This window comes from Blennius ocellaris (assembly GCF_963422515.1).
Source record: "Blennius ocellaris genome assembly, chromosome: 17".
Classification (NCBI taxonomy): Eukaryota; Metazoa; Chordata; class Actinopteri; order Blenniiformes; family Blenniidae; genus Blennius; species Blennius ocellaris.
This window is the reverse complement of record NC_137666.1, coordinates 50,001-58,031: the sequence shown is the minus strand read 5'-3', so window position 1 is coordinate 58,031 and position 8,031 is coordinate 50,001. Positions and strand designations below refer to the sequence as shown.

Here is an 8,031-nt window from a genome sequence, read left to right as displayed (position 1 = left end):
CTCCCTCCTCCCGGTTTCCACGCGGTCTCCTCCGGTGCAGTCATGTAGTCGTTGCGGCTCCGCTCCATCCCTCCGTCCTCCGCCGCGTCTCATCCTCACTTTATTCTTTTTATTCCACCTTCACTTATTCCCTCCGCTTCTTTTTCTCCCCCCCCCCCCCCCCCTTTGTTGGTTTGTTTGCGTGTGTTTTTTTTTTTTTTTTAATTTGGGGGAGTTGCGCGCGTCCGAGCGTTTGCACGCGTCTCTCAGCGGTGTTTGCGCTCCGTCCTGCGGCCGCTGCCCGGACCCCCCCTCCCCCCTCCCCCCTCCCTCTCTCTCTCTCCCTCCCCCGGTGCATCCCGCTCCAGAGCCGCCGCTGCGCTCCGCTCGTCCCGCGGCTGAGCTGGAAGCCTCCGGGGAGAAGCCGCACATGAGTGCGCCGCCGCTGATCCGCGCGCCGAGTCCGCTCCCGTTCCCGGGGGGGAACAACAACTCCAACTCTGGAGGAGGAGGAGGAGGAGGAGGAGGAGGAGGAGGGGGAGGGGGAGGGGGAGGAGGTGGCGGGGGGGTCAGGGGGGGTGATCTCTTTCCACATCCAGATCGGTCTGAGCCGGGAGCCGGTGCTGCTGGACGCCGCGGAGCTGAGCCTGAGTCAGGTCCGGGAGGTGGCCTGCTCCATCGTGGACCAGAAGGTAACCATGACAACAACCACGACAACAACCACGAGCACAACCAGGACCGGGTCCTGGTCCGGGTTCCTGCAGGTCCCGCAGCTCCACGGTCCTCCGGTGGAACGCCGCTGGAGCATCGGCGCTCTCAGATTGAGTTTGTTTCATCAGAAAAGTTTGCCGTTTCCACGGTAACGGGCTGAAACGGATGTCCGTTTCCATGGCAACGGCAGATAACACAGAACACACGTGCGGTCAGGGTCAGAGCCAGAAGTTACCCCGTTAGACGTCTAAACCCCCCCCCCCCCCAGTCCTGAATTTCACCACCTGCTTTAACGGTTAAATGACGAAATTTGATGTTGAATCTTAATTTGAAAGTTCGTGTAAACTTCCTGTTGATTAAAGTGAACTTTTATGAGGAAAGTCTGAAAAACTGAGCCGGCAACAGACGATCCCAGAGGCCTGGAGGGAGAATGTAGATTCTCTGGAACGCTGCAGTTTGGGGTTTTAGTTTAGTTTAGAGTTTTTACTTTTAGTGTTTTTGTTTTGTTTTGTTTTTTTTGTTTTGTTTTGTTTTGTTTAGTTTTTCACGTTTCCTGTGAGGGCCGGAGGCTCTGGAGAGTTTGTCAGAAGTTAAATAGATTCATACCTTCTTTTTTTTTAAATTTCTGTCCAATAAGTTTCTTTTCGGCTTTTGACGTTCTTCAGTCGTCAGCAGGAGCTGCGTTTGCTCGGTTGCCATGGAGACAGTGGCGTTGTGGTCAGGTGACCAAGTGTGACGATCCTGTCCCTCCTACACACTTTCTCACGCGCGTGTCTGTGTGTGTGTGTGTGTGTGTGTGTGTGTGTGTGTGTTATTTATTATTAGACAACTTTTACTTGTTTTCATTTACAAACTACTTCTTTGGGGAATAGTTGAGTTATTTTACTCGTAAATAGAATGTGACTAGTTACTTGGTCAAGTCAGTGAAGATAGTGAGGAAGATGCTCTATAATCTGGTGTTAAGAGGAGGAAGATGCTCTATAATCTGGTGTTAAGAGGAGGAAGATGCTCTATAATCTGGATTAGAGGAGGACGATGCTCTATAATCTGGATTCGAGGAGGAAGATGCTCTATAATCTGGTGTTAAGAGGAGGAAGATGCTCTATAATCTGGATTAGAGGAGGAAGATGCTCTATAATCTGGTGTTAAGAGGAGGAAGATGCTCTATAATCTGGATTAGAGGAGGAAGATGCTCTATAATCTGGATTCGAGGAGGAAGATGCTCTATAATCTGGTGTTAAGAGGAGGAAGATGCTCTATAATCTGGATTAGAGGAGGAAGATGCTCTATAATCTGGTGTTAAGAGGAGGAAGATGCTCTATAATCTGGATTAGAGGAGGAAGATGCTCTATAATCTGGATTCGAGGAGGAAGATGCTCTATAATCTGGTGTTAAGAGGAGGAAGATGCTCTATAATCTGGATTAGAGGAGGACGATGCTCTATAATCTGGATTAGAGGAGGAAGATGCTCTATAATCTGGATTCGAGGAGGAAGATGCTCTATAGTCTGGATTAGAGGAGGAAGATGCTCTATAATCTGATGTTAGAGGAGGGAAATGCTCTATAATCTGGATTAGAGGAGGAAGATGCTCTATAATCTGGTGTTAGAGGAGGAAGATTTTTTTTCACACCTTTTAACCAGATATTATTTCAGTTGTTTGAACTTACTTTAAAAAAAAAAAAAAAAATCGCTGATGTGACCTGCAGTGTGTGTGTGTGTGTGTGTGTGTGTGTGTGTGTGTGTGTGTGAGGAATAATCAATCCCATGTATAGACGATGTGCAGCGCCGCAGGCGGAGCATCCATAGCGTCACGCCATCAGTCGATGCTGCAGCTTTAACCTCCCTGAGCTCCTGGTTACTAACAGTCAGCGACAGATTACATTAAGTTACATTAAGTTACATTAAGTTACATTAAGTTACATTGTTCTGAGGAAGTTTCTCGTGAGCGTCCACCGTGAGCACGTGGGCGGAGTCATCACACTCTTCCTCCTGATGTGATGTGGAAAAACATCAGTTGGATATCAGTTCAAATAATAAATTAAATAGAATAGATTTTTTTAATATCTATTAATAATAATACAGTTGTTACGATGGAGCTTCACTGTCCGGTGTTTCGGTTTCACTGGTGCCCGTGTTAACTGGTGACCTCGGCAGCAGCCGACGCTAGAATGAGACAAACAGACGCTACTTTCATAGCAATGTGGTCAAACGGCGTTTCCATGACGACTGGTGGTCGTTAACATCTGCTACGACCAGACGCTGGAGGAAGAAGGTCACCAGTTAACAAGGGAACCAATTAATCCATAACACCGGTGGTAGAGAGTCGCTCCTGAATCCTCCTCGTCTCTACTCTCCTTTACTCTCGGGGAACCTGGAGGAAGAACCAGGAGGAGGAACCAGGAGGAACCAGGAGGAACCAGGAGGAGGAACCAGGAGGAGGAACCAGGAGGAGGAACCAGGAGGAACCAGGAGGAGGAACCAGGAGGAAGAACCAGGAGGAGGAACCAGGAGGAACCAGGAGGAGGAACCAGGAGGAACCAGGAGGAGGAACCAGGAGGAGGAACCAGGAGGAGGAACCAGGAGGAACCAGGACAGTACCCGATAGCGGCGACTCACGCAGCCTCAAGCCTCAATAGCGAGTCGAGTCGGCCGCCATGTTGTCGTTGTTAAGTGTCGTCATGGAGACGGTCGCGGCCTCATGGGGTCGAGGAGGCGGGGCGATGACATCATCACTTTCAGCTGATCTGCATCTTTGAACGTCTGAACTTTAAATCTAGAAAGATCCTGGATCTGAAGCTCAACAGTAAACTAACATCGGGTACACTATGTGCCCGGTGTACCCGGTGTACCCGTCGGTCACGTTGTACCCAGTGTACACAGTGTACATAATGTACCCATTGTACCCGTTGTACCCGTCGGTCACGTTGTACCCGGTGTACCCGTCGGTCACGTTGTACCCAGTGTACACAGTGTACATAATGTACCCATTGTACCCGTTGTACCCGTCGGTCACGTTGTACCCGGTGTACCCGTCGGTCACGTTGTACCCGGTGTACCCGGCGGTCACGTTGTACCCAGTGTACACAGTGTACATAATGTACCCATTGTACCCGTTGTACCCGTCGGTCACGTTGTACCCGTTGTACCCGTCGGTCACGTTGTACCCAGTGTACACAGTGTACATAATGTACCCATTGTACCCGTTGTACCCATCGGTCACGGTGTACCCGGTGTACCCGTCGGTCACGTTGTACCCGGTGTACCCGGTGGTCACGTTGTACCCGGTGTACCCGGCGGTCACGTTGCACCCGGTGTACCCGGTGGTCACATTGTACCCGGCGGTCACGGTGTACCCGGCGGTCACGGTGTACCCGGCGGTCACATTGTACCCGGCGGTCACGGTGTACCCGGCGGTCACGGTGTACCCGGCGGTCACGGTGTACCCGGCGGTCACGGTGTACCCGGTGGTCACATTGTACCCGGCGGTCACGGTGTACCCGGCGGTCACGGTGTACCCGGCGGTCACGGTGTACCCGGCGGTCACGGTGTACCCGGCGGTCACGGTGTACCCGGTGGTCACATTGTACCCGGCGGTCACGGTGTACCCGGCGGTCACGGTGTACCCGGCGTCCGGGTTCCTCAGCGTGTTTCTTCACAGCAGGTTACAAAAGCTCCGCCCACTAAGAAAGACACGCGGCTCCAACGTGGAATCGAACATTTCCTCGCTTATTTTTTCTTCACGTTTCATGTGAAAACACGTCTCGTTAATTCCGGCGCCACGAACCAAAAAGCCGTCAGGAGTGGTGAAAAGTGCGATGAAGGCGATTCACTTCCTCTCTGCTGGATTCAGCTTCACATCAACACCACATCTGACGTTCCTCACTTCATTCTGTTGTTTCCTGAACGGAACATTGTGGAGTTGATTAGGTCGTTTCACTGCTGCAGGACGTTTCCAGCCTCGTACTTCACTTCTACATGTATTTATACGAAGTGATTCTGGATTCTCTGTGACGTTGGTGAGCGGAACCTGCTGGTTCTTCCTGGTTTCATCGTCTTCGGGGAAAATCCCTCCTGGAACTCGTGTTTACGTTTCGTCTCTAACGTCTGTTCGCGGCCGTTAAACTGGGAAACTCCTGCTGGAGGAACTAATAAACATTCAGTTCAACAGAAACGTCACTGGAAGGAAAAAGTACTTTGGTTTTTTTTAGAAACTAAATCTGCAACAAATCCAATTAAATGATTGTAGTGGAAGTGAAAACGATGTAATTCCATTATTCCCAGTATTGACGGTGAAACAGTAGAAGTGAAGAGACACTTTGGAAAACTCCAGTTGGTTATTTGCCCAAGTTGCAGGAGCAACTGGAGCAACTGGGAGTAACTGGGATCAACTGGGAGCAACTAGGAGCAACTGGGAACAACTGGGGGCAACTAGGAGCAACTGGGAGCAACTGGGAGCAACTAGGAGCAACTGGGAGAAACTGGGAGCAACTGGGAGCAACTAGGAGCAACTGGGAGCAACAAGGAGCAACTGGGAGCAACTGTGAGCAACTAGGAGCAACAAGGAGCAACTGGGAGCAACTGGGAGCAACTAGGAGGAACAGGGGAGCAACTATGAGCAACTGGGAGAAACAAGGAGCAACTAGAAGCAACTGGGAGCAACTGAGAGGAACTGGGAGCAACTAGGAACAACTGGGGGCAACTAGGGGCAACTGGAAGCAACTAACAGCAACTCGGAGCAACTGGGAGCAACTGGGAGCAACTGGGAGCAACTGGGCGCAACTGAGGCCAGAAGAACCTTTGTACTACCAGGAGAACCTTCGTACTACCAGGAGAACCTTTGTACTACCAGGAGAACCTTCATCCTACCAGGAGAACCTTCGTCCTACCAGGAGAACCTTTGTACTACCAGGAGAACCTTCGTACTACCAAGAGAACCTTTGTACTACCAGGAGAACCTTTGTACTACCAGGAGAACCTTTGTACTACCAGGAGAACCTTCGTCCTACCAGGAGAACCTTTGTACTACCAGGAGAACCTTCGTACTACCAGGACCAGGAGAACCTTCGTCCTATCAGGAGAACCTTCGTACTACCAGGAGAACCTTCGTACTACCAGGAGAACCTTCATACTACCAGGACCAGGAGAACCTTCGTCCTACCAGGAGAACCTTCGTACTACCAGGAGAACCTTCGTCCTCCCAGGAGAACCTTCGTACTATCAGGAGAACCTTCGTACTACCAGGAGAACCTTCGTCCTCCCAGGAGAACCTTCGTACTACCAGGAGAACCTTCGTCCTACCAGGAGAACCTTCGTCCTCCCAGGAGAACCTTCATACTACCAGGAGAACCTTCGTCCTACCAGGAGAACCTTCGTACTACCAGGAGAACCTGCTCCAGCCCGTCTGTCGCTTTGTTCTCGTCTCGCCGGTCGGTTCCTCCTGGCTCAGCCAGAGTTCTACCGTCACAGACGGAGAACGTCCCCCAGTGGAGGACGGGCGTCCAAATAAAGTCTTCTAAAACGTGGACGTCAACAAAGTGCTGCAGTCGGTCGCTACGACGACGACGAAGCTCCGCCTCCAGGGAGTCCTGCCGACACAGATCTGTGTGTGTGTGTGTGTGTGTGTGTGTGTGTGTGTGTGTGTGTGTGTGTGTGTGTGTGTGTGTGTGTGTGTGTGTGTGTGTGTGTGTGAGTGGTGATAGTCAGTCGTCGGATTGGAAACGTTGAATTCTGCCTTTGTTCGCTCGCTCTGCAGGGGTTTCTCTGTTTTTCTGGCTTTTGCTTCGTGAACCGAACTGAACTGTGAAGCTGTTACCCAACGCCACACACACACACACACACACACACACACACACACACACACACACACACACACACACACACACACACACACACACACACACACACACACACACACACACACACACACACACACACACACACACGGTGTCAATGTCCTCATGAATGTGATAGATGTCCTCGTTCTCACTCGGGCGATCGGAGAGAAGAAAACCCTCGGTGGAGTTTGTGAATGTGAGGCTGTTCCTCCTCAGTTACACAAACTCACAATGTTGTTGTTGTTATTTTCTTTTCTCTCCTTATCCAAGAAAGCAAATCAAACCAAAATCTCGTCCAAAAGCCACAAAGTGAGACGTCGAAGTCCTGAAAACCAATATGCCACCGGAGACTCTTCAGACGCTTTGAAACGCAAGACGAGCTCCAGTAAATATTTTTATCCCAGCAACTCGAGTAAATTCTCACCATGAGCCACGCTAAGTTCTACTATCCACTGTCTCGGTTCTTTACAAACCGAGGACACGAGCGTTGACGTGAACTCTGGTTCGTACGAAGAGTTCCACCTCCATGTTTACAAAAAAACATCTTCATTGACACAGACCTTCGTCTCCACCTGGTTCAGAGCTGCTCTAACCGGCCAGACCAGTAGGGGGCAGTGCAACGAGAAGCATGACGCCACTGCTGGGCAGCTGCTAGCTTGTTAGCTTAGCCACCGGCACCAGTCAGCTTGTTCATTTAGCCACTGGTGTCAGTCAGCTAGTAGCTTGTTAGCTTAGCCACTTGTGTTTTGTCAGCTAGTAGCTTGTTAGCTTAGCCACTTGTGTTTTGTCAGCTAGTAGCTTGTTAGCTTAGCCACCTGCACCAGTCAGCTTGTTCATTTAGCCACTGGTGTCAGTCAGCTAGTAGCTTGTTAGCTTAGCCACTTGTGTTTTGTCAGCTAGTAGCTTGTTAGCTTAGCCACCTGCACCAGTCAGCTTGTTCATTTAGCCACTGGTGTCAGTCAGCTAGTAGCTTGTTAGCTTAGCCACTTGTGTTTTGTCAGCTAGTAGCTTGTTAGCTTAGCCACCTGCACCAGTCAGCTTGTTCATTTAGCCACTGGTGTCAGTCAGCTAGTAGCTTGTTAGCTTAGCCACTTGTGTTTTGTCAGCTAGTAGCTTGTTAGCTTAGCCACCTGCACCAGTCAGCTATTAGCTTGTTAAGTTAGCCACTGGTGTCAGTCAGCTAGTAGCTTGTTTGCTTAGCCACTGGTGTCAGTCAGCTAGTAGCTTGTTAAGTTAGCCACTTGTGTTTTGTCAGCTAGTAGCTTGTTAGCTTAGCCACCTGCACCAGTCAGCTATTAGCTTGTTAAGTTAGCCACTGGTGTCAGTCAGCTAGTAGGTTGTTAGCTTAGCCACCTGCACCAGTCAGCTATTAGCTTGTTAAGTTAGTTACTGGTGTCAGTCAGCTAGTAGCTTGTCATCTTAGCCACCGCACCAATCAGCTAGTAGCTTGTTAAGTTAGCCACTAGTGCCTAACTTAGTCAGCTAGTAACTTGTTAGCTTAGTCAC

At 50.2% G+C, this 8,031-nt stretch overlaps 1 protein-coding gene across 2 annotated transcripts in view; it reads left to right on the top strand.

Annotated features, from left to right (window-relative positions):
* Positions 1–409: 409 nt before the first annotated feature.
* prkd1 (protein kinase D1) overlaps positions 410–8,031 on the top strand; it is a gene marked incomplete at its 3' end in the record, with an annotated part of 41,182 nt that continues 33,560 nt past the window's right edge. The window contains exon 1 of one of the 2 annotated variants that reach the window (XM_080512336.1): positions 410–671. The remainder of the gene's footprint in view (positions 672–8,031) is intronic. The other variant, XM_080512337.1, reaches the window with a different exon arrangement.